Source organism: Ovis canadensis, chromosome 24, assembly GCF_042477335.2.
Source record: "Ovis canadensis isolate MfBH-ARS-UI-01 breed Bighorn chromosome 24, ARS-UI_OviCan_v2, whole genome shotgun sequence".
NCBI lineage: Eukaryota > Metazoa > Chordata > Mammalia > Artiodactyla > Bovidae > Ovis > Ovis canadensis.
Genome location: NC_091268.1, coordinates 4,673,352 through 4,698,411, shown reverse-complemented (window position 1 = coordinate 4,698,411; position 25,060 = coordinate 4,673,352).

Here is a 25,060-nt window from a genome sequence, read left to right as displayed (position 1 = left end):
GCATGCCCGCATTCGAGACGAATACTGACTCCCCTGGGGAGACTCCAGAAGTACCCCAAGATCCATGTCAGCACTGGAGAGGAATCCTCAGGTTCCGGCCCCGACTCCACACAAGGTCTTAGGCCCCGGCATCGACGGGAGAGGAATCCCGAGAGGCCCCCGAGGAACTCGCATGGGGACTGGCCTTTCCTGAGGCCACCAGAGCGGGTCCCTGAGGTCCCCGTCGTAAGTGGAGAGCACCTGCCGCAACTCGAGAAAATCCAGGAGGTTTTGCCCTCCAGTCGAGACGAGGCCCATTTCCGCTGAGGCTACTCGAGGCCAATACGTCTAACCACTGGAACTTCCAAAGGGTCCTTCACACCCTTGCTGCAACTCAAGAAGTTCCCCAACATACCCGTCTCCACTCGAGAGGAAGCACGTGGGGTCCCGCACACATCCAGGGGAGCCCCGTTTCCGCCTCCTAGCTCGAGATGAGGGATCCTTTCCCTGTTTCGTAGGGAAAGAATTCCCGGTGTTCCCGTTGCATCTCAAGAGGAGGCGCTCTCCACAGGAAAGGCGAGAGGAACTCCAGGGTCATGCCACCATTCCAAGAGTCCCCCAGATGTGTCAGTCCATTCCAGAGGAACCTGTTTTCCCTGCACTGCCTTGACGTTCAAGCGGAGGATCGACTCCCAACACGTGTGCACGTGGGACAGCCCTGTGGGAAAGCCTCGTGGGAAAGCCTCGTGGGAAAGACTCGAGGGAAAACCATAGATCCTTTGATCCACGTGGCGGACTGCGTGACACTGCTGCTACCGCTCTGGAGGAAAGCGCAAGTGCATGCCCGCATTCGAGACGAGGACTGACTCCCCTGGGGAGACTCCAGAAGTACCCCAAGATCCATGTCAGCACTGGAGAGGAATCCTCAGGTTCCGGCCCCGACTCCACACAAGGTCTTAGGCCCCGGCATCGACGGGAGAGGAATCCCGAGAGGCCCCCGAGGAACTCGCATGGGGACTGGCCTTTCCTGAGGCCACCAGAGCGGGTCCCTGAGGTCCCCGTCGTAAGTCGAGAGCACCTGCCGCAACTCGAGAAAATCCAGGAGGTTTTGCCCTCCAGGCGAGATGAGGCCCATTTCCGCTGAGGCTTCTCGAGGCCAATCACATCTAACCACTGGAACTTCCAAAGGGTCCTTCACACCATTGCTGCAACTCAAGAAGTTCCCCGACATACCCGTCTCCACTCGAAAGGAAGCACGTGGGGTCACGCACACATCCAGGGCAGCCCCGTTTCCGCCTCCTAGCTCGAGATGAGGGATCCTTTCCCTGTTTCGTAGGGAAAGAATTCCCGGCGTTCCCGTCGCATCTCAAGAGGAGGCGCTCTCCTCAGGAAAGGCGAGAGGAACTCCAGGGTCGTGACACCATTCCAAGAGTCCCCCAGATGTGTCAGTCCATTCCAGAGGAACCTGTTTTCCCTGCACTGCCTTGACGTTCAAGCCGAGGATCGACTCCCACCACGTGTGCACGAGGGACAGCCCTGTGGGAAAGCCTCGTGGGAAAGCCTCGAGGGAAAGACTCGAGGGAAAACCATAGATCCTTTGATCCACGCGGCGGACTGCGTGACACTGCTGCTACCGCTCTGGAGGAAAGCGCAAGTGCATGCCCGCATTCGAGACGAGGACTGATTCCCCTGGGGAGACTCCAGAAGTACCCCAAGATCCATGTCAGCACTGGAGAGGAATCCTCAGGTTCCGGCCCCGACTCCACACAAGGTCTTAGGCGCCGGCATCGACGGGAGAGGAATCCCGAGAGGCCCCCGAGGAACTCGCATGGGGACTGGCCTTTCCTGAAGCCACCAGAGCGGGTCCCTGAGGTCCCCGTCGTAAGTCGAGAGCACCTGCCGCAACTCGAGAAAATCCAGGAGGTTTTGCCCTCCAGGCGAGATGAGGCCCATTTCCGCTGAGGCTTCTCGAGGCCCATCACGTCTAACCACTGGAACTTCCAAAGGGTCCTTCACACCCTTGCTGCAACTCAAGAAGTTCCCCGACATACCCGTCTCCACTCGAGAGGAAGCACGTGGGGTCCGCACACATCCAGAGGAGCCCAGTTTCCGCCTCCTAGCTCGAGATGAGGGATCCTTTCCCTGTTTCGTAGGGAAAGAATTCCCGGCGTTCCCATCGCATCTCAAGAGGAGGCGCTCTCCACAGGAAAGGCGAGAGGAACTCCAGGGTCGTGCCACCATTCCAAGAGTCCCCCAGATGTGTCAGTCCAATCCAGAGGAACCTGTTTTCCCTGCACTGCCTTGATGTTCAAGCCGAGGATCGACTCCCACCACGTGTGCACGTGGGACAGCCCTGTGGGAAAGCCTCGTGGGAAAGCCTCGTGGGAAAGACTCGAGGGAAAACCATAGATCCTTTGATCCACGCGGCGGACTGCGTGACACTGCTGCTACCGCTCTGGAGGAAAGCGCAAGTGCATGCCCGCATTCGAGATGAGGACTGACTCCCCTGGGGAGACTCCAGAAGTACCCCAAGATCCATGTCAGCACTGGAGAGGAATCCTCAGTTTCCGGCCCCGACTCCACACAAGGTCTTAGGCCCCGGCATCGACGGGAGAGGAATCCCGAGAGGCCCCCGAGGAACTCGCATGGGGACTGGCCTTTCCTGAGGCCACCAGAGCGGGTCCCTGAGGTCCCCGTCGTAAGTCGAGAGCACCTGCCGCAACTCGAGAAAATCCAGGAGGTTTTGCCCTCCAGGCGAGATGAGGCCCATTTCCGCTGAGGCTTCTCGAGGCCAATCACATCTAACCACTGGAACTTCCAAAGGGTCCTTCACACCCTTGCTGCAACTCAAGAAGTTCATCGACATACCCGTCTCCACTCGAGAGGAAGCACGTGGGTCCCGCACACATCCAGGGGAGCCCCGTTTCCGCCTCCTAGCTCGAGATGAGGGATCCTTTCCCTGTTTCGTAGGGAAAGAATTCCCGGCGTTCCCGTCGCATCTCAAGAGGAGGCGCTCTCCACAGGAAAGGCGAGAGGAACTCCAGGGTCGTGCCACCATTCCAAGAGTCCCCCAGATGTGTCAGTCCATTCCAGAGGAACCTGTTTTCCCTGCACTGCCTTGACGTTCAAGCCGAGGATCGACTCCCACCACGTGTGCACGTGGGACAGCCCTGTGGGAAAGCCTCGTGGGAAAGCCTCGTGGGAAAGACTCGAGGGAAAACCATAGATCCTTTGATCCACGCGGCGGACTGCGTGACACTGCTGCTACCGCTCTGGAGGAAAGCACAAGTGCATTCCCGCATTCGAGACGAGGACTGACTCCACTGGGGAGACTCCAGAAGTACCCCAAGATCCATGTCAGCACTGGAAAGGAAACCTCAGGTTCCGGCCCCGACTCCACACAAGGTCTTAGGCCCCGGCATCGACGGGAGAGGAATCCCGAGAGGCCCCCGAGGAACTCGCATGGGGACTGGCATTTCCTGAGGCCACCAGAGCGGGTCCCTGAGGTCCCCGTCGTAAGTCGAGAGCACCTGCCGCAACTCGAGAAAATCCAGGAGGTTTTGCCCTCCAGGGGAGATGAGGCCCATTTCCGCTGAGGCTTCTCGAGGCCAATCACATCTAACCACTGGAACTTCCAAAGGGTCCTTCACACCCTTGCTGCAACTCAAGAAGTTCCCCGACATACCCGTCTCCACTCGAGAGGAAGCACGTGGTGTCCCGCACACATCCAGGGGAGCCCCGTTTCCGCCTCCTAGCTCGAGATGAGGGATCCTTTCCCTGTTTCGTAGGGAAAGAATTCCCGGCGTTCCCGTCGCATCTCAAGAGGAGGCGCTCTCCACAGGAAAGGTGAGAGGAACTCCAGGGTCGTGCCACCATTCCAAGAGTCCCCCAGATGTGTCAGTCCATTCCAGAGGAACCTGTTTTCCCTGCACTGCCTTGACGTTCAAGCCGAGGATCGACTCCCACCACGTGTGCACGTGGGACAGCCCTGTGGGAAAGCCTCGTGGGAAAGCCTCGTGGGAAAGACTCGAGGGAAAACCATAGATCCTTTGATCCACGCGGCGGACTGCGTGACACTGCTGCTACCGCTCTGGAGGAAAGCGCAAGTGCATGCCCGCATTCGAGACGAGGACTGACTCCCCTGGGGAGACTCCAGAATTACCCCAAGATCCATGTCAGCACTGGAGAGGAATCCTCAGGTTCCGGCCCCGACTCCACACAAGGTCTTAGGCCCCGGCATCGATGGGAGAGGAATCCCGAGAGGCCCCCGAGGAACTCGCATGGGGACTGGCCTTTCCTGAGGCCACCAGAGCGGGTCCCTGAGGTCCCCGTCGTAAGTGGAGAGCACCTGCCGCAACTCGAGAAAATCCAGGAGGTTTTGCCCTCCAGGCGAGATGAGGCCCATTTCCGCTGAGGCTTCTCGAGGCCAATCACATCTAACCACTGGAACTTCCAAAGGGTCCTTCACACCCTTGCTGCAACTCAAGAAGTTCATCGACATACCCGTCTCCACTCGAGAGGAAGCACGTGGGTCCCGCACACATCCAGGGGAGCCCCGTTTCCGCCTCCTAGCTCGAGATGAGGGATCCTTTCCCTGTTTCGTAGGGAAAGAATTCCCGGCGTTCCCGTCGCATCTCAAGAGGAGGCGCTCTCCACAGGAAAGGCGAGAGGAACTCCACGGTCGTGCCACCATTCCAAGAGTCCCACAGATGTGTCAATCCATTCCAGAGGAACCTGTTTTCCCTGCACTGCCTTGACGTTCAAGCCGAGGTTCCACTCCCACCACGTGTGCACGTGGGACAGCCCTGTGGGAAAGCCTCGTGGGAAAGCCTCGTGGGAAAGACTCGAGGGAAAACCATAGATCCTTTGATCCACGCGGCGGACTGCGTGACACTGCTGCTACCGCTCTGGAGGAAAGCGCAAGTGCATGCCCGCATTCGAGACGAGGACTGACTCCCCTGGGGAGACTCCAGAATTACCCCAAGATCCATGTCAGCACTGGAGAGGAAACCTCAGGTTCCGGCCCCGACTCCACACAAGGTCTTAGGCCCCGGCATCGACGGGAGAGGAATCCCGAGAGGCCCCCGAGGAACTCGCATGGGGACTGGCCTTTCCTGAGGCCACCAGAGCGGGTCCCTGAGGTCCCCGTCGTAAGTCGAGAGCACCTGCCGCAACTCGAGAAAATCCAGGAGGTTTTGCCCTCCAGGCGAGACGAGGCCCATTTCCGCTGAGGCTTCTCGAGGCCAATACGTCTAACCACTGGAACTTCCAAAGGGTCCTTCACACTCTTGCTGCAACTCAAGAAGTTCCCCGACATACCCGTCTCCACTCGAGAGGAAGCACGTGGGGTCCCGCACACATCCAGGGGAGCCCCGTTTCCGCCTCCTAGCTCGAGATGAGGTATCCTTTCCCTGTTTCGTAGGGAAAGAATTCCCGGCGTTCCCGTCGCATCTCAAGAGGAGGCGCTCTCCACAGGAAAGGCGAGAGGAACTCCAGGGTCGTGCCACCATTCCAAGAGTCCCCCAGATGTGTCAGTCCATTCCAGAGGAACCTGTTTTCCCTGCACTGCCTTGACGTTCAAGCCGAGGATCGACTCCCACCACGTGTGCAAGTGGGACAGCCCTGTGGGAAAGCCTCGTGGAAAAGCCTCGTGGGAAAGACTCGAGGGAAAACCATAGATCCTTTGATCCACGCGGCGGACTGCATGACACTGCTGCTACCGCTCTGGAGGAAAGCGCAAGTGCATGCCGGCATTCGAGACGAGGACTGACTCCCCTGGGGAGACTCCAGAAGTACCCCAAGATCCATGTCAGCACTGGAGAGGAATCCTCTGGTTCCGGCCCCGACTCCACACAAGGTCTTAGGCCCCGGCATCGACGGGAGAGGAATCCCGAGAGGCCCCCGAGGAACTCGCATGGGGACTGGCCTTTCCTGAGGCCACCAGAGCGGGTCCCTCAGGTCCCCGTCGTAAGTCGAGAGCACCTGCCGCAACTCGAGAAAATCCAGGAGGTTTTGCCCTTCAGGCGAGATGAGGCCCATTTCCGCTGAGGCTTCTCGAGGCCAATCACATCTAACCACTGGAACTTCCAAAGGGTCCTTCACACCATTGCTGCAACTCAAGAAGTTCCCCGACATACCCGTCTCCACTCGAGAGGAAGCACGTGGGGTCCCGCACACATCCAGGGGAGCCCCGTTTCCGCCTCCTAGCTCGAGATGAGGTATCCTTTCCCTGTTTCGTAGGGAAAGAATTCCCGGTGTTCCCGTCGCATCTCAAGAGGAGGCGCTCTCCACAGGAAAGGCGAGAGGAACTCCAGGGTCGTGCCACCATTCCAAGAGTCCCTCAGATGTGTCAGTCCATTCCAGAGGAACCTGTTTTCCCTGCACTGCCTTGACGTTCAAGCCGAGGATCGACTCCCACCACGTGTGCAAGTGGGACAGCCCTGTGGGAAAGCCTCGTGGAAAAGCCTCGTGGGAAAGACTCGAGGGAAAACCATAGATCCTTTGATCCACGCGGCGGACTGCGTGACACTGCTGCTACCGCTCTGGAGGAAAGCGCAAGTGCATGCCCGCATTCGAGACGAGGACTGACTCCCCTGGGGAGACTCCAGAAGTACCCCAAGATCCATGTCAGCACTGGAGAGGAATCCTCTGGTTCCGGCCCCGACTCCACACAAGGTCTTAGGCCCCGGCATCGACGGGAGAGGAATCCCGAGAGGCCCCCGAGGAACTCGCATGGGGACTGGCCTTTCCTGAGGCCACCAGAGCGGGTCCCTGAGGTCCCCGTCGTAAGTCGAGAGCACCTGCCGCAACTCGAGAAAATCCAGGAGGTTTTGCCCTCCAGGCGAGATGAGGCCCATTTCCGCTGAGGCTTCTCGAGGCCAATCACATCTAACCACTGGAACTTCCAAAGGGTCCTTCACACCCTTGCTGCAACTCAAGAAGTTCCCCGACATACCCGTCTCCACTCGAGAGGAAGCACGTGGGGTCCCGCACACATCCAGGGGAGACCCGTTTCCGCCTCCTAGCTCGAGATGAGGGATCCTTTCCCTGTTTCGTAGGGAAAGAATTCCCGGCGTTCCCGTCGCATCTGAAGAGGAGGCGCTCTCCACAGGAAAGGCGAGAGGAACTCCAGGGTCGTGCCACCATTCCAAGAGTCCCCCAGATGTGTCAGTCCATTCCAGAGGAACCTGTTTTCCCTGCACTGCCTTGACGTTCAAGCCGAGGATCGACTCCCACCACGTGTGCACGTGGGACAGCCCTGTGGGAAAGCCTCGTGGGAAAGACTCGAGGGAAAACCATAGATCCTTTGATCCACGCGGCGGACTGCGTGACACTGCTGCTACCGCTCTGGAGGAAAGCGCAAGTGCATGCCCGCATTCGAGACGAGGACTGACTCCCCTGGGGAGACTCCAGAAGTACCCCAAGATCCATGTCAGCACTGGAGAGGAATCCTCTGGTTCCGGCCCCGACTCCACACAAGGTCTTAGGCCCCGGCATCGACGGGAGTGGAATCCCGAGAGGACCCCGAGGAACTCGCATGGGGACTGGCCTTTCCTGAGGCCACCAGAGCGGGTCCCTGAGGTCCCCGTCGAAAGTCGAGAGCACCTGACGCAACTCGAGAAAATCCAGGAGGTTTTGCCCTCCAGGCGAGATGAGGCCCATTTCCGCTGAGGCTTCTCGAGGCTAATCACGTCTAACCACTGGAACTTCCAAAGGGTCCTTCACACCCTTGCTGCAACTCAAGAAGTTCCCCGACATACCCGTCTCCACTCGAGAGGAAGCACGTGGGTCCCGCACACATCCAGGGGAGACCCGTTTCCGCCTCCTAGCTCGAGATGAGGGATCCTTTCCCTGTTTCGTAGGGAAAGAATTCCCGGCGTTCCCGTCGCATCTCAAGAGGAGGCACTCTCCACAGGAAAGGCGAGAGGAACTCCAGGGTCGTGCCACCATTCCAAGAGTCCCCCAGATATGTCAGTCCATTCCAGAGGAACCTGTTTTCCCTGCACTGCCTTGACGTTCAACCGAGGATCGACTCCCTCCACGAGTGCACGTGGGACAGCCCTGTGGGAAAGCCTCGTGGGAAAGCCTCGTGGGAAAGACTCGAGGGAAAATCATAGATTCTTTGATCCACGCTGCGGACTGCGTGACACTGCTGCTACCGCTCTGGAGGAAAGCGCAAGTGCATGCCTGCATTCGAGACGAGGACTGACTCCCCTGGGGAGACTCCAGAATTACCCCAAGATCCATGTCAGCACTGGAGAGGAATCCTCAGGTTCCGGCCCCGACTCCACACAAGGTCTTAGGCCCCGGCATCGACGGGAGAGGAATCCCGAGAGGCCCCCGAGGAACTCGCATGGGGACTGGCCTTTCCTAAGGCCACCAGATCGGGTCCCTGAGGTCCCCGTCGTAAGTCGAGAGCACCTGACGCAACTCGAGAAAATCCAGGAGGTTTTGCCCTCCAGGCGAGATGAGGCCCATTTCCGCTGAGGCTTCTCGAGGCCAATCACATCTAACCACTGGAACTTTCAAAGGGTCCTTCACACCCTTGCTGCAACTCAAGAAGTTCCCCGACATACCAGTCTGCACTCGAGTGGAAGCACGTGGTGTCCCGCACATATCCAGGGGACATCCGTTTCCGCCTCCTAGCTCGAGATGAGGGATCCTTTCCCTGTTTCGTAGGGAATGAATTCCCGGAGTTCCCGTCGCATCTCAAGAGGAGGCGCTCTCCACAGGAAAGGCGAGAGGAACTCCAGGGTCGTGACAATATTCCAAGAGTCCCCCAGATGTGTCAGTCCATTCCAGAGGAACCTGTTTTCCCTGCACTGCCTTGACGTTCAAGCCGAGGATCGACTCCCAACACGTGTGCACGTGGGACAGCCCTGTGGGAGAGCCTCGTGGGAAAGCCTCGTGGGAAAGACTCGAGGGAAAACCATAGATCCTTTGATCCACGCGGCCGACTGCGTGACACTGCTGCTACCGCTCTGGAGGAAAGCGCAAGTGCATGCCCGCATTCGAGACGAGGACTGACTCCCCTGGGGAGACTCCAGAAGTACCCCAAGATCCATGTCAGCACTGGAGAGGAATCCTCAGGTTCCGGCCCCGACTCCACACAAGGTCTTAGGCCCCGGCATCGACGGGAGAGGAATCCCCAGAGGCCCCCGAGGAACTCGCATGGGGACTGGCCTTTCCTGAGGCCACCAGAGCGGGTCCCTGAGGTCCCCGTCGTAAGTCGAGAGCACCTGCCGCAACTCGAGAAAATCCAGGAGGTTTTGCCCTCCAGGCGAGATGAGGCCCATTTCCGCTGAGGCTTCTCGAGGCCAATCACATGTAACCACTGGAACTTTCAAAGGGTCCTTCACACCCTTGCTGCAACTCAAGAAATTCCCCGACATACCAGTCTGCACTCGAGAGGAAGCACGTGGTGTCCCGCACACATCCAGGGGAGCCCCGTTTCCGCCTCCTAGCTCGAGATGAGGGATCCTTTCCCTGTTTCGTAGGGAAAGAATTCCCGGCGTTCCCGTCGCATCTCAAGAGGAGGCGCTCTCCACAGGAAAGGCGAGAGGAACTCCAGGGTCATGCCACCATTCCAAGAGTCCCCCAGATGTGTCAGTCCATTCCAGAGGAACCTGTTTTCCCTGCACTGCCTTGACGTTCAAGCCGAGGATCGACTCCCACCACGTGTGCACGTGGGACAGCCCTGTGGGAAAGCCTCGTGGGAAAGCCTCGTGGGAAAGACTCGAGGGAAAACCATAGATCCTTTGATCCACGCGGCGAACTGCGTGACACTGCTGCTACCACTCTGGAGGAAAGCGCAAGTGCATGCCCGCATTCGAGACGAGAACTGACTCCCCTGGGGAGACTCCAGAAGTACCCCAAGATCCATGTCAGCACTGGAGAGGAATCCTCAGGTTCCGGCCCCGACTCCACACAAGGACTTTGGCCCCGGCATCGACGGGAGAGGAATCCCGAGAGGCCCCCGAGGAACTCGCCTGGGGACTGGCCTTTCCTGAGGCCACGAGAGTGGGTCCCTGAGGTCCCCGTCGTAAGTCGAGAGCACCTGCCGCAACTCGAGAAAATCCAGGTGGTTTTGCCCTCCAGGCGAGATGAGGCCCATTTCCGCTGAGGCTTCTCGAGGCCAATCACATCTAACCACTGGAACTTCCAAAGGGTCCTTCACACCCTTGCTGCAACTTAAGAAGTTCCCCAACATACCCGTCTCCACTCGAGAGGAAGCACGTGGGGTCCCGCACACATCCAGGGGAGCCCCGTTTCCGCCTCCCAGCTCGAGATGAGGGATCCTTTCCCTGTTTCGTAGGGAAAGAATTCCCGGCGTTCCCGTCGCATCTCAAGAGGAGGCGCTCTCCACAGGAAAGGCGAGAGGAACTCCAGGGTCGTGCCACCATTCCAAGAGTCCCCCAGATGTGTCAGTCCATTCCAGAGGAACCTGTTTTCCCTGCACTGCCTTGACGTTCAAGCCGAGGATCGACTCCCACCACGTGTGCACGTGGGACAGCCCTGTGGGAAAGCCTCGTGGGAAAGCCTCGTGGGAAAGACTCGAGGGAAAACCATAGATCTTTGATCCACGCGGCGGACTGCGTGACACTGCTGCTACCGCTCTGGAGGAAAGCGCAAGAGCATGCCCGCATTCGAGACGAGGACTGACTCCCCTGGGGAGACTCCAGAAGTACCCCAAGATCCATGTCAGCACGGGAGAGGAATCCTCAGGTTCCGGCCCCGACTCCACACAAGGTCTTAGGCCCCGGCATCGACGGGAGAGGAATGCCGAGAGGCCCCCGAGGAACTCGCATGGGGACTGGCCTTTCCTGAGGCCACCAGAGCGGGTCCCTGAGGTACCCGTCGTAAGTCGAGAGCACCTGCCGCAACTCGAGAAAATCCAGGAGGTTTTGCCCTCCAGGCGAGATGAGGCCCATTTCCGCTGAGGCTTCTCAAGGCCAATCACATCTAACCACTGGAACTTCCAAAGGGTCCTTCACACCCTTGCTGCAACTCAAGAAGTTCCCCGACATACCCGTCTCCACTCGAGAGGAAGCACGTGGTGTCCCGCACACATCCAGGGGAGCCCCGTTTCCGCCTCCAAGCTCGAGATGAGGGATCCTTTCCCTGTTTCGTAGGGAAAGAATTCCCGGCGTTCCCGTCGCATCTCAAGAGGAGGCGCTCTCCACAGGAAAGGCGAGAGGAACTCCAGGGTCGTGCCACCATTCCAAGAGTCCCCCAGATGTGTCAGTCCATTCCAGAGGAACCTGTTTTCCCTTCCCTGCCTTGAAGTTCAAGCCGAGGATCGACTCCTATAACGTGTGCACGTGGGACAGCCCTGTGGGAAAGCCTCGTGGGAAAGCCTCGTGGGAAAGACTCGAGGGAAAACCATAGATCCTTTGATCCACGCGGCGGACTGCGTGACACTGCTGCTACCGCTCTGGAGGAAAGCGCAAGTGCATGCCCGCATTCGAGACGAGGACTGACTCCCCTGGGGAGACTCCAGAAGTACCACAAGATAGATGTCAGCACTGGAGAGGAATCCTCAGGTTCCGGCCCCGACTCCACACAAGGTCTTAGGCCCCGGCATCGACGGGAGAGGAATCCCGAGAGGCCCCCGAGGAACTCGCATGGGGACTGGCCTTTCCTGAGGCCACCAGAGCGGGTCCCTGAGGTCCCCGTCGTAAGTCGAGAGCACCTGCCGCAACTCGAGAAAATCCAGGAGGTTTTGCCCTCCAGGCGAGATGAGGCCCATTTCCGCTGAGGCTTCTCGAGGCCAATCACATCTAACCACTGGAACTTCCAAAGGGTCCTTCACACCCTTGCTGCAACTCAAGAAGTTCCCCGACATACCCGTCTCCACTCGAGAGGAAGCACGTGGTGTCTCGCACACATCCAGGGGAGCCCCGTTTCCGCCTCCTAGCTCGAGATGAGGGATCCTTTCCCTGTTTCGTAGGGAAAGAATTCCCGGCGTTCCCGTCGCATCTCAAGAGGAGGCGCTCTCCACAGGAAAGGCGAGAGGAACTCCAGGGTCGTGCCACCATTCCAAGAGTCCCCCAGATGTGTCAGTCCATTCCAGAGGAACCTGTTTTCCCTGCACTGCCTTGACGTTCAAGCCGAGGATCGACTCCTATAACGTGTGCACGTGGGACAGCCCTGTGGGAAAGCCTCGTGGGAAAGCCTCGTGGGAAAGACTCGAGGGAAAACCATAGATCCTTTGATCCACGCGGCGGACTGCGTGACACTGCTGCTACCGCTCTGGAGGAAAGCGCAAGTGCATGCCCGCATTCGAGACGAGGACTGACTCCCCTGGGGAGACTCCAGAAGTACCCCAAGATCCATGTCAGCACTGGAGAGGAATCCTCAGGTTCCGGCCCCGACTCCACACAAGGTCTTAGGCCCCGGCATCGACGGGAGAGGAATCCCGAGACGCCCCCGAGGAACTCGCATGGGGACTGGCCTTTCCTGAGGCCACCAGAGCGGGTCCCTGAGGTCCCCGTTGTAAGTCGAGAGCACCTGCCGCAACTCGAGAAAATCCAGGAGGTTTTGCCCTCCAGGCGAGATGAGGCCCATTTCCGCTGAGGCTTCTCGAGGCCAATCACATCTAACCACTGGAACTTCCAAAGGGTCCTTCACACCATTGCTGCAACTCAAGAAGTTCCCCGACATACCCGTCTCCACTCGAGAGGAAGCACGTGGGGTCCCGCACACATCCAGGGGAGCCCCGTTTCCGCCTCCTAGCTCGAGATGAGGGATCCTTTCCCTGTTTCGTAGGGAAAGAATTCCCGGCGTTCCCGTCGCATCTCAAGAGGAGGCGCTCTCCACAGGAAAGGCGAGAGGAACTCCAGGGTCATGCCACCATTCCAAGAGTCCCCCAGATGTGTCAGTCCATTCCAGAGGAACCTGTTTTCCCTGCACTGCCTTGACTTTCAAGCCGTGGATCGACTCCCACCACGTGTGCACGTGGGACAGACCTGTGGGAAAGCCTCGTGGGAAAGACTCGAGGGAAAACCATACATTCTTTGATCCACGCGGCGGACTCCGTGACACTGCTGCTACCGCTCTGGAGGAAAGCGCAAGTGCATGCCCGCATTCGAGACGAGGACTGACTCCCCTGGGGAGACTCCAGAAGTACCCCAAGATCCATGTCAGCACTGGAGAGGAATCCTCAGGTTCCGGCCCCGACTCCACACAAGGTCTTAGGCCCCGGCATCGACGGGAGAGGAATCCCGAGAGGCCCCCGAGGAACTCGCATGGGGACTGGCCTTTCCTGAGGCCACCAGAGCGGGTCCCTGAGGTCCCCGTCTTAAGTCGAGAGCACCTGCCGCAACTCGAGAAAATCCAGGAGGTTTTGCCCTCCAGGCGAGATGAGGCCCATTTCCGCTGAGGCTTCTCGAGGCCAATCACATCTAACCACTGGAACTTCCAAAGGGTCCTTCACACCCTTGCTGCAACTCAAGAAGTTCCCCGACATACCCGTCTCCACTCGAGAGGAAGCACGTGGTGTCTCGCACACATCCAGGGGAGCCCCGTTTCCGCCTCCTAGCTCGAGATGAGGGATCCTTTCCCTGTTTCGTAGGGAAAGAATTCCCGGCGTTCCCGTCGCATCTCAAGAGGAGGCGCTCTCCACAGGAAAGGCGAGAGGAACTCCAGGGTCGTGCCACCATTCCAAGAGTCCCCCAGATGTGTCAGTCCATTCCAGAGGAACCTGTTTTCCCTGCACTGCCTTGACGTTCAAGCCGAGGATCGACTCCCACCACGTGTGCACGTGGGACAGCCCTGTGGGAAAGCCTCGTGGGAAAGCCTCGTGGGAAAGACTCGAGGGAAAACCATAGATCCTTTGATCCACGCGGCGGACTGCGTGACACTGCTGCTACCGCTCTTGAGGAAAGCGCAAGTGCATGCCCGCATTCGAGACTAGGACTGACTCCCCTGGGGAGACTCCAGAATTACCCCAAGATCCATGTCAGCACTGGAGAGGAATCCTCAGGTTCCGGCCCCGACTCCACACAAGGTCTTAGGCCCCGGCATCGACGGGAGAGGAATCCCGAGACGCCCCCGAGGAACTCGCATGGGGACTGGCCTTTCCTGAGGCCACCAGAGCGGGTCCCTGAGGTCCCCGTCGTAAGTCGAGAGCACCTGCCGCAACTCGAGAAAATCCAGGAGGTTTTGCCCTCCAGGCGAGATGAGGCCCATTTCCGCTGAGGCTTCTCGAGGCCAATCATATCTAACCACTGGAACTTCCAAAGGGTCCTTCACACCATTGCTGCAACTCAAGAAGTTCCCCGACATACCCGTCTCCACTCGAGAGGAAGCACGTGGGGTCCCGCACACATCCATGGGAGCCCCGTTTCCGCCTCCTAGCTCGAGATGAGGGATCCTTTCCCTGTTTCGTAGGGAAAGAATTCCCGGCGTTCCCGTCGCATCTCAAGAGGGGGCGCTCTCCACAGGAAAGGCGAGAGGAACTCCAGGGTCATGCCACCATTCCAAGAGTCCCCCAGATGTGTCAGTCCATTCCAGAGGAACCTGTTTTCCCTGCACTGCCTTGACGTTCAAGCCGAGGATCGACTCCCACCACGTGTGCACGTGGGACAGCCCTGTGGGAAAGCCTCGTGGGAAAGCCTCGTGGGAAAGACTCGAGGGAAAACCATAGATTCTTTGATCCACGCGTCGGACTGCGTGACACTGCTTCTACCGCTCTGGAGGAAAGCGCAAGTGCATGCCCGCATTCGAGACGAGGACTGACTCCCCTGGGGAGACTCCAGAAGTACCCCAAGATCCATGTCAGCACTGGAGAGGAATCCTCAGGTTCCGGCCCCGACTCCACACAAGGTCTTAGGCCCCGGCATCGACGGGAGAGGAAATCCCAGAGGTCCCCGAGGAACTCGCATGGGGACTGGCCTTTCCTGAGGCCAACAGAGCGGGTCCCTGAGGTCCCCGTCGTAAGTCCAGAGCACCTGCCGCAACTCGAGAAAATCCAGGAGGTTTTGCCCTCCAGGCGAGATGAGGCCCATTTCCGCTGAGGCTTCTCGAGGCCAATCACATCTAACCACTGGACCTTCCAAAGGGTCCTTCACACCCTTGCTGCAACTCAAGAAGTTCCCCGACATACCCGTCTCCACTCGAGAGGAAGCACGTGGGGTCCCGCACACATTCAGGGGAGCCCCGTTTCCGCCTCCTAGCTCGAGATGAGGGATCCTTTCCCTGTTTCGTAGGGAAAGAATTCCCGGCGTTCCCGTCGCATCTCAAGAGGAGGCGCTCTCCACAGGAAAGGCGAGAGGAACTCCAGGGTCGTGCCACCATTCCAAGAGTCCCCCAGATGTGTCAGTCCATTCCAGAGGAACCTGTTTTCCCTGCACTGCCTTGACGTTCAAGCCGAGGATCGACTCCTATAACGTGTGCACGTGGGACAGCCCTGTGGGAAAGCCTCGTGGGAAAGCCTCGTGGGAAAGACTCGAGGGAAAACCATAGATCCTTTGATCCACGCGGCGGACTGCGTGACACTGCTGCTACCGCTCTGGAGGAAAGCGCAAGTGCATGCCCGCATTCGAGACGAGGACTGACTCCCCTGGGGAGACTCCAGAAGTACCCCAAGATCCATGTCAGCACTGGAGAGGAATCCTCAGGTTCCGGCCCCGACTCCACACAAGGTCTTAGGCCCCGGCATCGACGGGAGAGGAATCCCGAGACGCCCCCGAGGAACTCGCATGGGGACTGGCCTTTCCTGAGGCCACCAGAGCGGGTCCCTGAGGTCCCCGTTGTAAGTCGAGAGCACCTGCCGCAACTCGAGAAAATCCAGGAGGTTTTGCCCTCCAGGCGAGATGAGGCCCATTTCCGCTGAGGCTTCTCGAGGCCAATCACATCTAACCACTGGAACTTCCAAAGGGTCCTTCACACCATTGCTGCAACTCAAGAAGTTCCCCGACATACCCGTCTCCACTCGAGAGGAAGCACGTGGGGTCCCGCACACATCCAGGGGAGCCCCGTTTCCGCCTCCTAGCTCGAGATGAGGGATCCTTTCCCTGTTTCGTAGGGAAAGAATTCCCGGCGTTCCCGTCGCATCTCAAGAGGAGGCGCTCTCCACAGGAAAGGCGAGAGGAACTCCAGGGTCATGCCACCATTCCAAGAGTCCCCCAGATGTGTCAGTCCATTCCAGAGGAACCTGTTTTCCCTGCACTGCCTTGACGTTCAAGCCGAGGATCGACTCCCACCACGTGTGCACGTGGGACAGACCTGTGGGAAAGCCTCGTGGGAAAGACTCGAGGGAAAACCATACATTCTTTGATCCACGCGGCGGACTCCGTGACACTGCTGCTACCGCTCTGGAGGAAAGCGCAAGTGCATGCCCGCATTCGAGACGAGGACTGACTCCCCTGGGGAGACTCCAGAAGTACCCCAAGATCCATGTCAGCACTGGAGAGGAATCCTCAGGTTCCGGCCCCGACTCCACACAAGGTCTTAGGCCCCGGCATCGACGGGAGAGGAATCCCGAGAGGCCCCCGAGGAACTCGCATGGGGACTGGCCTTTCCTGAGGCCACCAGAGCGGGTCCCTGAGGTCCCCGTCTTAAGTCGAGAGCACCTGCCGCAACTCGAGAAAATCCAGGAGGTTTTGCCCTCCAGGCGAGATGAGGCCCATTTCCGCTGAGGCTTCTCGAGGCCAATCACATCTAACCACTGGAACTTCCAAAGGGTCCTTCACACCCTTGCTGCAACTCAAGAAGTTCCCCGACATACCCGTCTCCACTCGAGAGGAAGCACGTGGTGTCTCGCACACATCCAGGGGAGCCCCGTTTCCGCCTCCTAGCTCGAGATGAGGGATCCTTTCCCTGTTTCGTAGGGAAAGAATTCCCGGCGTTCCCGTCGCATCTCAAGAGGAGGCGCTCTCCACAGGAAAGGCGAGAGGAACTCCAGGGTCGTGCCACCATTCCAAGAGTCCCCCAGATGTGTCAGTCCATTCCAGAGGAACCTGTTTTCCCTGCACTGCCTTGACGTTCAAGCCGAGGATCGACTCCCACCACGTGTGCACGTGGGACAGCCCTGTGGGAAAGCCTCGTGGGAAAGCCTCGTGGGAAAGACTCGAGGGAAAACCATAGATCCTTTGATCCACGCGGCGGACTGCGTGACACTGCTGCTACCGCTCTTGAGGAAAGCGCAAGTGCATGCCCGCATTCGAGACTAGGACTGACTCCCCTGGGGAGACTCCAGAATTACCCCAAGATCCATGTCAGCACTGGAGAGGAATCCTCAGGTTCCGGCCCCGACTCCACACAAGGTCTTAGGCCCCGGCATCGACGGGAGAGGAATCCCGAGACGCCCCCGAGGAACTCGCATGGGGACTGGCCTTTCCTGAGGCCACCAGAGCGGGTCCCTGAGGTCCCCGTCGTAAGTCGAGAGCACCTGCCGCAACTCGAGAAAATCCAGGAGGTTTTGCCCTCCAGGCGAGATGAGGCCCATTTCCGCTGAGGCTTCTCGAGGCCAATCATATCTAACCACTGGAACTTCCAAAGGGTCCTTCACACCATTGCTGCAACTCAAGAAGTTCCCCGACATACCCGTCTCCACTCGAGAGGAAGCACGTGGGGTCCCGCACACATCCATGGGAGCCCCGTTTCCGCCTCCTAGCTCGAGATGAGGGATCCTTTCCCTGTTTCGTAGGGAAAGAATTCCCGGCGTTCCCGTCGCATCTCAAGAGGGGGCGCTCTCCACAGGAAAGGCGAGAGGAACTCCAGGGTCATGCCACCATTCCAAGAGTCCCCCAGATGTGTCAGTCCATTCCAGAGGAACCTGTTTTCCCTGCACTGCCTTGACGTTCAAGCCGAGGATCGACTCCCACCACGTGTGCACGTGGGACAGCCCTGTGGGAAAGCCTCGTGGGAAAGCCTCGTGGGAAAGACTCGAGGGAAAACCATAGATTCTTTGATCCACGCGTCGGACTGCGTGACACTGCTTCTACCGCTCTGGAGGAAAGCGCAAGTGCATGCCCGCATTCGAGACGAGGACTGACTCCCCTGGGGAGACTCCAGAAGTACCCCAAGATCCATGTCAGCACTGGAGAGGAATCCTCAGGTTCCGGCCCCGACTCCACACAAGGTCTTAGGCCCCGGCATCGACGGGAGAGGAAATCCCAGAGGTCCCCGAGGAACTCGCATGGGGACTGGCCTTTCCTGAGGCCAACAGAGCGGGTCCCTGAGGTCCCCGTCGTAAGTCCAGAGCACCTGCCGCAACTCGAGAAAATCCAGGAGGTTTTGCCCTCCAGGCGAGATGAGGCCCATTTCCGCTGAGGCTTCTCGAGGCCAATCACATCTAACCACTGGACCTTCCAAAGGGTCCTTCACACCCTTGCTGCAACTCAAGAAGTTCCCCGACATACCCGTCTCCACTCGAGAGGAAGCACGTGGGGTCCCGCACACATTCAGGGGAGCCCCGTTTCCGCCTCCTAGCTCGAGATGAGGGATCCTTTCCCTGTTTCGTAGGGAAAGAATTCCCGGCGTTCCCGTCGCATCTCAAGAGGAGGCGCTCTCCACAGGAAAGGCGAGAGGAACTCCAGGGTCGTGCCACCATTCCAAGAGTCCCCCAGATGTGTCAGTCCATTCAAGAGGAACCTGTTTTCCCTGCACTGCCTTGACGTTCAAGCCGAGGATCGACTCCCAACACGTGTGCACGTGGGACAGCCCTGTGGGAAAGCCTCGAGGGAAAGCCTCGTGGGAAAGACTCGAGGGAAAACCATAGATCCTTTGGTCCACGCGGCGGACTGCGTGACACTGCTGCTACCGCTCTGGAGGAAAGCGCAAGTGCATGCCCGCATCCGAGACGAGGACTGACTCCCCTGGGGAGACTCCAGAAGTACCCCAAGATCCATGTCAGCACTGGAGAGGAATCCTCAGGTTCCGGCCCCGACTCCACACAAGGTCTTAGGCCCCGGCATCGACGGGAGAGGAATCCGGAGAGGCCCCCGAGGAAAACGCATGGGGACTGGCCTTTCCTGAGGCCACCAGAGCGGGTCCCTGAGGTCCCCGTCGTAAGTCGAGAGCACCTGCCGCAACTCGAGAAAATCCAGGAGGTTTTGCCCTCCAGGCGAGATGAGGCCCATTTCCGCTGAGGCTTCTCGAGGCCAATCACATCTAACCACTGGAACTTCCAAAGGGTCCTTCACACCATTGCTGCAACTCAAGAAGTTCCCCGACATACCCGTCTCCACTCGAGAGGAAGCACGTGGGGTCCCGCACACATCCAGGGGAGCCCCGTTTCCGCCTCCTAGCTCGAGATGAGGGATCCTTTCCCTGTTTCGTAGGGAAAGAATTCCCGGCGTTCCCGTCGCATCTCAAGAGGAGGCGCTCTCCACAGGAAAGGCGAGAGGAACTCCAGGGTCATGCCACCATTCCAAGAGTCCCCCAGATGTGTCAGTCCATTCCAGAGGAACCTGTTTTCCCTGCACTGCCTTGACGTTCAAGCCGAGGATCGACTCCCACCACGTGTGCACGTGGGACAGACATGTGGGAAAGCCTCGTGGGAAAGACTCGAGGGAAAACCATACATTCTTTGATCCACGCGGCGGACTCCGTGACACTGCTGCTACCGCTCTGGAGGAAAGCGCAAGTGCATGCCCGCATTCGAGACGAGGACTGACTCCCCTGGGGAGACTCCAGAAGTACCCCAAGATCCATGTCAGCACTGGAGAGGAATCCTCAGGTTCCGGCCCCGACTCCACACAAGGTCTTAGGCCCCGGCATCGACGGGAGAGGAATCCCGAGAGGCCCCCGAGGAACTCGCATGGGGACTGGCCTTTCCTGAGGCCACCAGAGCGGGTCCCTGAGGTCCCCGTCTTAAGTCGAGAGCACCTGCCGCAACTCGAGAAAATCCAGGAGGTTTTGCCCTCCAGGCGAGATGAGGCCCATTTCCGCTGAGGCTTCTCGAGGCCAATCACATCTAACCACTGGAACTTCCAAAGGGTCCTTCACACCCTTGCTGCAACTCAAGAAGTTCCCCGACATACCCGTCTCCACTCGAGAGGAAGCACGTGGTGTCTCGCACACATCCAGGGGAGCCCCGTTTCCGCCTCCTAGCTCGAGATGAGGGATCCTTTCCCTGTTTCGTAGGGAAAGAATTCCCGGCGTTCCCGTCGCATCTCAAGAGGAGGCGCTCTCCACAGGAAAGGCGAGAGGAACTCCAGGGTCGTGCCACCATTCCAAGAGTCCCCCAGATGTGTCAGTCCATTCCAGAGGAACCTGTTTTCCCTGCACTGCCTTGACGTTCAAGCCGAGGATCGACTCCTACAACGTGTGCACGTGGGACAGCCCTGTGGGAAAGCCTCGTGGGAAAGCCTCGTGGGAAAGACTCGAGGGAAAACCATAGATCCTTTGATCCACGCGGCGGACTGCGTGACACTGCTGCTACCGCTCTGGAGGAAAGCGCAAGTGCATGCCCGCATTCGAGACTAGGACTGACTCCCCTGGGGAGACTCCAGAATTACCCCAAGATCCATGTCAGCACTGGAGAGGAATCCTCAGGTTCCGGCCCCGACTCCACACAAGGTCTTAGGCCCCGGCATCGACGGGAGAGGAATCCCGAGACGCCCCCGAGGAACTCGCATGGGGACTGGCCTTTCCTGAGGCCACCAGAGCGGGTCCCTGAGGTCCCCGTCGTAAGTCGAGAGCACCTGCCGCAACTCGAGAAAATCCAGGAGGTTTTGCCCTCCAGGCGAGATGAGGCCCATTTCCGCTGAGGCTTCTCGAGGCCAATCATATCTAACCACTGGAACTTCCAAAGGGTCCTTCACACCATTGCTGCAACTCAAGAAGTTCCCCGACATACCCGTCTCCACTCGAGAGGAAGCACGTGGGGTCCCGCACACATCCATGGGAGCCCCGTTTCCGCCTCCTAGCTCGAGATGAGGGATCCTTTCCCTGTTTCGTAGGGAAAGAATTCCCGGCGTTCCCGTCGCATCTCAAGAGGGGGCGCTCTCCACAGGAAAGGCGAGAGGAACTCCAGGGTCATGCCACCATTCCAAGAGTCCCCCAGATGTGTCAGTCCATTCCAGAGGAACCTGTTTTCCCTGCACTGCCTTGACGTTCAAGCCGAGGATCGACTCCCACCACGTGTGCACGTGGGACAGCCCTGTGGGAAAGCCTCGTGGGAAAGCCTCGTGGGAAAGACTCGAGGGAAAACCATAGATTCTTTGATCCACGCGTCGGACTGCGTGACACTGCTTCTACCGCTCTGGAGGAAAGCGCAAGTGCATGCCCGCATTCGAGACGAGGACTGACTCCCCTGGGGAGACTCCAGAAGTACCCCAAGATCCATGTCAGCACTGGAGAGGAATCCTCAGGTTCCGGCCCCGACTCCACACAAGGTCTTAGGCCCCGGCATCGACGGGAGAGGAAATCCCAGAGGTCCCCGAGGAACTCGCATGGGGACTGGCCTTTCCTGAGGCCAACAGAGCGGGTCCCTGAGGTCCCCGTCGTAAGTCCAGAGCACCTGCCGCAACTCGAGAAAATCCAGGAGGTTTTGCCCTCCAGGCGAGATGAGGCCCATTTCCGCTGAGGCTTCTCGAGGCCAATCACATCTAACCACTGGACCTTCCAAAGGGTCCTTCACACCCTTGCTGCAACTCAAGAAGTTCCCCGACATACCCGTCTCCACTCGAGAGGAAGCACGTGGGGTCCCGCACACATTCAGGGGAGCCCCGTTTCCGCCTCCTAGCTCGAGATGAGGGATCCTTTCCCTGTTTCGTAGGGAAAGAATTCCCGGCGTTCCCGTCGCATCTCAAGAGGAGGCGCTCTCCACAGGAAAGGCGAGAGGAACTCCAGGGTCGTGCCACCATTCCAAGAGTCCCCCAGATGTGTCAGTCCATTCAAGAGGAACCTGTTTTCCCTGCACTGCCTTGACGTTCAAGCCGAGGATCGACTCCCAACACGTGTGCACGTGGGACAGCCCTGTGGGAAAGCCTCGAGGGAAAGCCTCGTGGGAAAGACTCGAGGGAAAACCATAGATCCTTTGGTCCACGCGGCGGACTGCGTGACACTGCTGCTACCGCTCTGGAGGAAAGCGCAAGTGCATGCCCGCATCCGAGACGAGGACTGACTCCCCTGGGGAGACTCCAGAAGTACCCCAAGATCCATGTCAGCACTGGAGAGGAATCCTCAGGTTCCGGCCCCGACTCCACACAAGGTCTTAGGCCCCGGCATCGACGGGAGAGGAATCCGGAGAGGCCCCCGAGGAAAACGCATGGGGACTGGCCTTTCCTGAGGCCACCAGAGCGGGTCCCTGAGGTCCCCGTCGTAAGTCGAGAGCACCTGCCGCAACTCGAGAAAATCCAGGAGGTTTTGCCCTCCAGGCGAGATGAGGCCCATTTCCGCTGAGGCTTCTCGAGGCCAATCACATCTAACCACTGGAACTTCCAAAGGGTCCTTCACACCCTTGCTGCAACTCAAGAAGTTCCCCGACATACCCGTCTCCACTCGAGAGGAAGCACGTGGTGTCCCGCACACATCCAGGGGAGACCCGTTTCTGCCTCCTAGCTCGAGATGAGGGATCCTTTCCCTGTTTCGTAGGGAAAGAATTCCCGGCGTTCCCGTCGCCTCTCAAGAGGAGGCGCTCTCAACAGGAAAGGCGAGAGGAACTCCAGGGTCATGCCACCATTCCAAGAGTCCCCCAGATGTGTCAGTCCATTCCAGAGGAAACAGTTTTCCCTGCACTGCCTTGACGTTCAAGCCGAGGATCGACTCCCACCAGGTGTGCACGTGGGACAGCCCTGTGGGAAAGCCTCGTGGGAAAGCCTCGTGGGAAAGACTCGAGGGAAAACCATAGATCCTTTGTTCCACGCGGCGGTCTGCGTGACACTGCTGCTACCGCTCTGGAGGAAAGCGCAAGTGCATGCCCGCATTCGAGACGAGGACTGACTCCCCTGGGGAGACTCCAGAAGTACCCCAAGATCCATGTCAGCACTGGAGAGGAATCCTCAGGTTCCGGCCCCGACTCCACACAAGGTCTTAGGCCCCGTCATCGACGGGAGAGGAATCCCGAGAGGCCCCCGAGGAACTCGCATGGGGACTGGCCTTTCCTGAGGCCACCAGAGCGGGTCCCTGAGGTCCCCGTCGTAAGTCGAGAGCACCTGCCGCAACTCGAGAAAATCCAGGAGGTTTTGCCCTCCAGGCGAGATGAGGCCCATTTCCGCTGAGGCTTCTCGAGGCTAATCACATCTAACCGCTGGAACTTCCAAAGGGTCCTTCACACCCTTGCTGCAACTCAAGAAGTTCCCCGACATACCCGTCTCCACTCGAGAGGAATCACGGGGGTCCCGCACACATCCAGGGGAGACCCGTTTCCGCCTCCTAGCTCGAGATGAGGGATTCTTTCCCTGTTTCGTAGGGAAAGAATTCCCGGCGTTCCCGTCGCATCTCAAGAGGAGGCGCTCTCCACAGGAAGGCGAGAGGACTCCAGCGTCGTGCCACCATTCCAAGAGTCCCCCAGATATGTCAGTCCATTCCAGAGGAACATGTTTTCCCTGCACTGCCTTGACGTTCAAGCCGAGGATCGACTCCCACCACGTGTGCACGTGGGACAGCCCTGTGGGAAAGCCTCGTGGGAAAGCCTCGTGGGAAAGACTCGAGGGAAAACCATAGATCCTTTGATCCACGCGGCGGACTGCGTGACACTGCTGCTACCGCTCTGGAGGAAAGCGCAAGTGCATGCCCGCATTCGAGACGAGGACTGACTCCCCTGGGGAGACTCCAGAAGTACCCCAAGATCCATGTCAGCACTGGAGAGGAATCCTCAGGTTCCGGCCCCGACTCCACACAAGGTCTTAGGCCCCGGCATCGACGGGAGAGGAATCCCGAGGCGCCCCCGAGGAACTCGCATGGGGACTGGCCTTTCCTGAGGCCACCAGAGCGGGTCCCTGAGGTCCCCGTCGTAAGTCGAGAGCACCTGCCGCAACTCGAGTAAATCCAGGAGGTTTTGCCCTCCAGGCGAGATGAGGCCCATTTCCGCTGAGGCTTCTCGAGGCTAATCACGTCTAACCACTGGAACTTCCATGGGTCCTTCACACCCTTGATGCAACTGAAGCAGTTCCGCGACATACCCGTCTCCACAAGAGAGGAAGCACGTGAGGTCCCGCACACATCCTGGGGAGCCCCGTTTCCGCCTCCTAGCTCGAGATGAGGGATCCTTTCCCTGTTTCGTAGGGAAAGAATTCCCGGCGTTCCCGTCGCATCTCAAGAGGAGGCTCTCTCCACAGAAAAGGCGAGAGGAACTCCAGGGTCGTGCCACCATTCCAAGAGTCCCCCAGATGTGTCAGTCCATTCCAGAGGAACCTGTTTTCCCTGCACTGCCTTGACGTTCAAGCCGAGGATCGACTCCCACCACGTGTGCACGTGGGTCAGCCCTGTGGGAAAGCCTCGTGGGAAAGCCTCCTGGGAAAGACTCGAGGGAAAACCATAGATCCTTTGATCCACGCGGCGGACTGCGTGACACTGCTGCTACCGCTCTGGAGGAAAGCGCAAGTGCATGCCCGCATTCGAGACGAGGACTGACTCCCCTGGGGAGACTCCAGAAGTACCCCAAGATCCATGTCAGCACTGGAGAGGAATCCTCAGGTTCCGGCCCCGACTCCACACAAGGTCTTAGGCCCCGGCATCGACGGGACAGGAATCCCGAGAGGCCCCCGAGGAACTCGCATGGGGACTGGCCTTTCCTGAGGTCACCAGAGCGCGTCCCCGAGGTCCCCGTCGTAAGTCGAGAGCACCTGCCGCAACTCGAGAAAATCCAGGAGGTTTTGCACCCCAGGCGAGATGAGGCCCATTTCCGCTGAGGCTTCTCGAGGCTAATCACGTCTAACCACTGGAACTTCCAAAGGGTCCTTCACACCCTTGCTGCAACTCAAGAAGTTCCCCGACATACCCGTCTCCACTCGAGAGGAAGCACGTGGGGTCCCGCACACATCCAGGGGAGCCCCATTTCCGCCTCCTAGCTAGAGATGAGGGATCCTTTCCCTGTTTTGTAGGGAAAGAATTCCCGGCGTTCCCGTCGCATCTCAAGAGGAGGCGCTCTCCACAGAAAAGGCGAGAGGAACTCCAGGGTCGTGCCACC